The following is a 7,762-nucleotide window of genomic DNA, read 5'->3' as shown; positions in this document are numbered from 1 at the left end:
GGTCCAGAGAGGTCCAAGTCCAGAGAGGTCCAGAGATGTCCAGGTCCAGAGAGGTCCAAGTCCAGAGAGGTCCAGAGAGTACCAAGTCCAGAGAGGTCCAGAGAGGTCCAGGTCCAGAGAAGTCCAAGTCCAGAGAGGTCCAAGTCCAGAGAGGTTAAGAGAGGTAAAGAGAGGTAAAGAGAAGTCCAGAGAAGTCCAGAGAAGTCCAGAGAAGTCCAGAGAAGTCCAGAGAAGTCCAGAGAGGTCCAAGTCCAGAAGGGTCCAGAAAGGTCCAAGTCCAGAGAGGTCAAGAGAGTTCCAAGTCCAGAGAGGTCCAGAGAGGTCCAAGTCCAGAGAGGTCCAAGTCCAGAGAGGTCCAAGTCCAGAAGGGTCCAGAGAGGTCAGCTGCAGGTCACTACGTTTACACCATGGCAACACTCAGAGGTCACCTGCAGGTCACTACGTTTACACCATGGCAACACTCAGAGGTCACCTGTAGGTCACTACGTTTACACCATGGCAACACTCAGAGGTCACCTGCAGGTCACTACGTTTACACCATGGCAACACTCAGAGGTCACCTGCAGGTCACTACGTTTACACCATGGCAACACTCAGAGGTCACCTGCAGGTCACTACGTTTACACCATGGCAACACTCAGAGGTCACCTGCAGGTCACTACGTTTACACCATGGCAACACTCAGAGGTCATCTGCAGGTCACTACGTTTACACCATGGCAACACTCAGAGGTCACCTGCAGGTCACTACGTTTACACCATGGCAACACTCAGAGGTCACCTGCAGGTCACCACGTTTACACCATGGCAACACTCAGAGGTCACCTGTAGGTCACTACGTTTACACCATGGCAACACTCAGAGGTCACCTGCAGGTCACCACGTTTACACCATGGCAACACTCAGAGGTCACCTGCAGGTCACTACGTTTACACCATGGCAACACTCAGAGGTCACCTGCAGGTCACTACGTTTACCTCCTAAAATACACTGTAAACATGATTGAATGATTGACATAAACCTGGCTCTGGTTTTTGCCTGATGTCTTGTTTCTCAGAGATCTCGTGTTAAATAATTAAACCGAGCGAATCTCTCCAGGACTTGAATCATTTAAACAGGAAAACTGTAACTCGCCTCATGAATAATGACGTCTCACAAATGTCTCTGAGGACAATTTCATCTGGAAAAACAGTTCAAAGCACATGTGATTCTGCGGAATCTCCAGCAGGTGGAGCCAGTGTCTCATATTGTGAATGTGTCTGAGCCTGGACTTTAAAACCAGATGAAACATTGATCTGCATCTGTAACGGTCCAGAGAGGTCCAGAGAGGTCCAGATAGGTCCAAGTCCAGAGAGGTCCAGAGAGGTCCAAGTCCAGAGAGGTCCAATTCCAGAGAGGTCCAGAGAGGTCCAAGTCCAGAGAGGTCCAAGTCCAGAGAGGTCCAGAGAGGTCCAAGTCCAGAGAGGTCCAAGTCCAGAGAGGTCCAGCGAGGTCCAGGTCCAGAGAGGTCCAAGTCCAGAGAGGTCCAAGTCCAGAGAGGTCCAAGTCCAGAGAGGTCCAGCGAGGTCCAGGTCCAGAGAGGTCCAAGTCCAGAGAGGTCCAGCGAGGTCCAGGTCCAGAGAGGTCCAAGTCCAGAGAGGTCCAAGTCCAGCGAGGTCCAAGTCCAGAGGGGTCCAAGTCCAGAGAGGTCCAAGTCCAGAGAGGTCCAAGTCCAGAGAGGTCCAGCGAGGTCCAGGACCAGAGAGGTCCAAGTCCAGAGAGGTCCAAGTCCAGCGAGGTCCAAGTCCAGAGAGGTCCAAGTCCAGAGAGGTCCAAGTCCAGAGAGGTCCAAGTCCAGAGAGGTCCAGCGAGGTCCAAGTCCAGAGAGGTCCAGCAAGGTCCAAGTCCAGAGAGGTCCAAGTCCAGAGAGGTCCAGCGAGGTCCAGCGAGCAAGTCCAGAGAGGTCCAGCGAGGTCCAAGTCCAGAGAGGTCCAAGTCCAGAGAGGTCCAAGTCCAGAGAGGTCCAGAGAGGTCCAAGTCCAGAGACGTCCAAGTCCAGAGAGGTCCAGAGAGGTCCAGAGAGGTCCAAGTCCAGAGAGGTCCAGAGAGGTCCAAGTCCAGAGAGGTCCAAGTCCAGAGAGGTCCAGAGAGGTCCAAGTCCAGAGAGGTCCAAGTCCAGAGAGGTCCAGAGAGGTCCAAGTCCAGAGAGGTCCAGCGAGGTCCAGGTCCAGAGAGGTCCAAGTCCAGAGAGGTCCAAGTCCAGCGAGGTCCAAGTCCAGAGGGGTCCAAGTCCAGAGAGGTCCAAGTCCAGAGAGGTCCAAGTCCAGAGAGGTCCAGCGAGGTCCAGGACCAGAGAGGTCCAAGTCCAGAGAGGTCCAAGTCCAGCGAGGTCCAAGTCCAGAGAGGTCCAAGTCCAGAGAGGTCCAAGTCCAGAGAGGTCCAAGTCCAGAGAGGTCCAGCGAGGTCCAAGTCCAGAGAGGTCCAGCAAGGTCCAAGTCCAGAGAGGTCCAAGTCCAGAGAGGTCCAGCGAGGTCCAGCGAGCAAGTCCAGAGAGGTCCAGCGAGGTCCAAGTCCAGAGAGGTCCAAGTCCAGAGAGGTCCAAGTCCAGAGAGGTCCAGAGAGGTCCAAGTCCAGAGACGTCCAAGTCCAGAGAGGTCCAGAGAGGTCCAGAGAGGTCCAAGTCCAGAGAGGTCCAGAGAGGTCCAAGTCCAGAGAGGTCCAAGTCCAGAGAGGTCCAGAGAGGTCCAAGTCCAGAGAGGTCCAAGTCCAGAGATGTCCAAGTCCAGAGAGGTCCAGAGAGGTCCAAGTCCAGAGAGGTCCAAGTCCAGAGAGGTCCAGCGAGGTCCAGGTCCAGAGAGGTCCAAGTCCAGAGAGGTCCAAGTCCAGAGAGGTCCAAGTCCAGAGAGGTCCAGCGAGGTCCAGGTCCAGAGAGGTCCAAGTCCAGAGAGGTCCAGCGAGGTCCAGGTCCAGAGAGGTCCAAGTCCAGAGAGGTCCAAGTCCAGCGAGGTCCAAGTCCAGTGGGGTCCAAGTCCAGAGAGGTCCAAGTCCAGAGAGGTCCAAGTCCAGAGAGGTCCAGTGAAGTCCAGGTCCAGAGAGGTCCAAGTCCAGAGAGGTCCAAGTCCAGAGAGGTCCAGCGAGGTCCAGGTCCAGAGATGTCCAAGTCCAGAGAGGTCCAAGTCCAGCGAGGTCCAAGTCCAGAGAGGTCCAAGTCCAGAGAGGTCCAAGTCCAGAGAGGTCCAAGTCCAGAGAGGTCGAGCGAGGTCCAAGTCCAGAGAGGTCCAGCGAGGTCCAAGTCCAGAGAGGTCCAAGTCCAGAGAGGTCCAAGTCCAGAGAGGTCCAAGTCCAGAGAGGTCCAGCGAGGTCCAAGTCCAGAGAGGTCCAAGTCCAGAGGGGTCCAAGTCCAGAGAGGTCCAAGTCCAGAGAGGTCCAAGTCCAGAGAGGTCCAGAGAGGTCCAAGTCCAGAGAGGTCCAAGTCCAGAGAGGTCCAGAGAGGTCCAAGTCCAGAGAGGTCCAGAGATGTCCAGGTCCAGAGAGGTCCAAGTCCAGAGAGGTCCAGAGAGTACCAAGTCCAGAGAGGTCCAGAGAGGTCCAGGTCCAGAGAAGTCCAAGTCCAGAGAGGTCCAAGTCCAGAGAGGTTAAGAGAGGTCCAAGTCCAGAGAGGTCCAGAGAGGTAAAGAGAGGTAAAGAGAAGTCCAGCGAAGTCCAGAGAAGTCCAGAGAAGTCCAGAGAAGTCCAGAGAGGTCCAAGTCCAGAAGGGTCCAGAAAGGTCCAAGTCCAGAGAGGTCAAGAGAGTTCCAAGTCCAGAGAGGTCCAGAGAGGTCCAAGTCCAGAGAGGTCCAAGTCCAGAGAGGTCCAAGTCCAGAAGGGTCCAGAGAGGTCCAAGTCCAGCGAGGTCCAAGTCCAGAGAGGTCCAAGTCCAGAGAGGTCCAAGTCCAGAGAGGTCCAAGTCCAGAGAGGTCCAGCGAGGTCCAAGTCCAGAGAGGTCCAAGTCCAGAGAGGTCCAAGTCCATAGAGGTCCAAGTCCAGAGAGGTCCAGAGAGGTCCAAGTCCAGAGACGTCCAAGTCCAGAGAGGTCCAAGTCCAGAGAGGTCCAGCGAGGTCCAAGTCCAGAGAGGTCCAAGTCCAGAGAGGTCCAAGTCCAGAGAGGTCCAAGTCCAGAGAGGTCCAGAGAGGTTCAAGTCCAGAGACGTCCAAGTCCAGAGAGGTCCAGAGAGGTCCAAGTCCAGAGAGGTCCAAGTCCAGAGAGGTCCAAGTCCAGAGAGGTTAAGAGAGGTCCAAGTCCAGAGAGGTCCAAGTCCAGAGAGGTCCAGAGAGGTAAAGAGAGGTAAAGAGAAGTCCAGAGAAGTCCAGAGAAGTCCAGAGAGGTCCAAGTCCAGAAGGGTCCAGAAAGGTCCAAGTCCAGAGAGGTCAAGAGAGGTCCAAGTCCAGAGAGGTCCATATAGGTCCAAGTCCAGAGAGGTCCAAGTCCAGAAGGGTCCAGAGAGGTCCAAGTCCAGCGAGGTCCAAGTCCAGAAAGGTCCAAGTCCAGAGAGGTCCAAGTCCAGAGAGGTCCAGCGAGGTCCAAGTCCAGAGACGTCCAAGTCCAGAGAGGTCCAAGTCCAGAGAGGTCCAAGTCCAGAGAGGTCCAAGTCCAGAGAGGTCCAGAGAGGTCCAGGTCCAGAGAGGTCCAAGTCCAGAGAGGTCCAAGTCCAGAGAGGTCCAAGTCCAGAGAGGTCCAAGTCCAGAGAGGTCCAAGTCCAGAGAGGTCCAGCTAATTTAAGACAAGTCCAGACTCAGATTGATAAGGACTCGGGCGTCTCTGATCAGGTCTAGTCCTGGTCCAGATTTAGTTCGTGTTTTGTCCTGAACAGAAGGATCAGATTTCACTGAGTCGATACTAAAAGCTTTTAGAGCCTCAGCTTCCTCTGACACACACACACACACACACACACACACACACTCACACACACACACTCACACACACACACAGACACACACACACTCACACACACACACTCACACACTCTAAACCAGGACTAAACCAGGACTAAACCAGGACTAAACCAGGACTGAACCAGGACTAAACCAGGACTAAACCAGGACTAAAACAGGACTAAACCGGGTCTAAACCGGGACTAAACCGGGTCTAAAACGGGTCTAAACCAGGACTAAACCAGGACAAAATCAGGACTAAACCAGGACTGAACCAGGACTAAACCAGGACTAAACCAGGACTAAACCAAAACTAAATCGGGACTAAATCAGGACTAAACCAGGACTAAACCAAGACTAAACCAGGTCTAAACCAGGACTGCACCAAGACTAAACCAAGACTAAACCAGGACTAAACCAGGTCTAAACCAAGACTAAACCAGGACTAAACCAGGACTAAACCAGGACTAAACCAGGACTAAACCAGGTCTAAACCAGGACTAAACCAGGACTAAACCAGGACTAAACCAGGACTAAACCAGGACTAAACCAGGACTAAATCAGGACGAAACCAGGACTAAACCAGGGCCAAACCAGGACTAAACCAGGACTAAACCAGGACAAAATCAGGACTAAACCAGGACTAAACCAGGACTAAACCAGGACTAAACCATCACTAAACCAGGTCTAAACCAGGACTAAATCAGGACAAAACCAGGACTAAACCAGGACTAAACCAGGACTAAACCAAGCCTAAACCAAGACTAAACCAGGTCTAAACCAGGACTGAACCAGGTCTAAACCAAGACTAAACCGGGACTAAACCAGGACTAAACCAAGACTAAACCAGGTCTAAACCAGGACTGAACCAAGACTAAACCAAGACTAAACCAGGACTAAACGAGGTCTAAACCAAGACTAAACCAAGACTAAACCAGGACTAAACCAGGACTAAACCAGGACCAAACCAGGACTAAACCAGGACTAAATCAGGACTATATCAAGTCTAAACCAGGACTAAACCAGGACTAAACTAGGACTAAACCAGGACTAAACCAGGACTAAACCAGGACTAAACCAGGACTAAACCAAGACTAAACCAAGACTGAACCAGGTTTAAATCAGGTCTAAACCAGGACTAAACCAGGACTAAACCAGGACTAAACCAGGACTATATAAGGTCTAAACCAGGACTAAACCAGGACTAAACCAGGACTAAACCAGTACTAAACCAGGACTAAATCAGGACTAAACCAGGACTAAACCAGGACTAAACCAGGACCAAACCAGGGCCAAACCGGGACTAAACCGGGTCTAAACCAGGACTAGACCAGGACCAAACCAGGACCAAACCAGGGCCAAACCAGGGCTAAACCAGGACTAAATCAGGACTAAACTAGGACTAAACCAGGACTAAATCAGGACTAAACCAGGACTAAACCAGGACTAAACCGGGACTAAACCGGGACCAAACCAGGACCAAACCGGGACCAAACCAGGGCTAAACCGGGACTAAACCGGGACTAAACCGGGTCTAAAATGGGTCTAAACCAGGACTAAACCAGGACAAAATCAGGACTAAACCAGGACTGAACCAGGACTAAACCAGGACTAAACCAGGACTAAACCAAAACTAAATCGGGACTAAATCAGGACTAAACCAGGACTAAATCAGGGCTAAATCAGGACTAAACCAGGACTAAACCAGGACTAAATCAGGACTAAACCAGGACTAAACCAGGACTAAACCAGGACTAAACCAAGACTAAACCAGGTCTAAACCAGGACTGAACCAAGACTAAACCAAGACTAAACCAGGACTAAACCAGGACTAAATCAGGTCTAAACCAGGACTAAACCAGGACTAAACCAGGACTAAACCAGGACTATATCAGGTCTAAACCAGGACTAAACCAGGACTAAACCAGGACTAAACCAGGACTTAATCAGGACTAAACCAGGACTAAACCAGGACTAAACCAGGACCAAACCAGGACTAAACCAGGACTAAACCAGGACTAAACCAGGGCCAAACCAGGGCTAAATCAGGACTTAACCAGGACTAAACCAGGACTAAACCAGGACTAAACCAGGACTAAACCAGGACTATATCAAGTCTAAACCAGGACTAAACCAGGGCTAAATCAGGACTAAACCAGGACTAAACCAGGACTAAACCAGGACTAAACCAAGACTAAACCAAGACTGAACCAGGTTTAAATCAGGTCTAAACCAGGACTAAACCAGGACTAAACCAGGACTAAACCAGTACTAAACCAGGACTAAATCAGGACTAAACCAGGACTAAACCAGGACAAATCAGGACAAAATCAGGACTAAACCAGGACTAAACCAGGACTAAACCATCACTAAACCAGGTCTAAACCAGGACTAAATCAGGACAAAACCAGAACTAAACCAGGACTAAACCAGGACTAAACCAGGACTAAACCAGGTCTAAACCAGGACTGAACCAGGACTAAACCAGGTCTAAACCAGGACTCCCTCCCTCTCTCCTTCGCTCCTCCCTCTGTTCTCTTCACTTCAGTTCAGACGTTTCCTTCAGCAGCAGCAGCCACGAGTCTGCTCTTAAACCAGGACTAAACCAGCTCCTAAACCAGGACTAAACCAGCTCCTAAACCAGGACTAAACCAGGAATTTTCCAGGACTAAACCAGCTCCAGAACCAGGACTAAACCAGGACTAAGATCCTCATTTTCTCCGTTTGTGGATGTAACTCTTCTTCTTCACATGTGGATTACAAATTGCGAAACCTTTTCCTGATTTTTCTGCTGCAGGATTTTGATTTCATACGATTCCAGAAAGAAACAAAGCAAAGATCATATTTTATTTATAAAACCATTGGATATTCTT

The sequence above is a fragment of the Eucyclogobius newberryi genome, unplaced genomic scaffold, assembly GCF_026437365.1.
Source record: "Eucyclogobius newberryi isolate DKJ021-1_F unplaced genomic scaffold, fEucNew1.0.hap1 SCAF_3, whole genome shotgun sequence".
Lineage (NCBI taxonomy): Eukaryota > Metazoa > Chordata > Actinopteri > Gobiiformes > Gobiidae > Eucyclogobius > Eucyclogobius newberryi.
The sequence above is the reverse complement of the archived record's forward strand: the minus strand, read 5'-3'. Positions refer to the sequence as shown.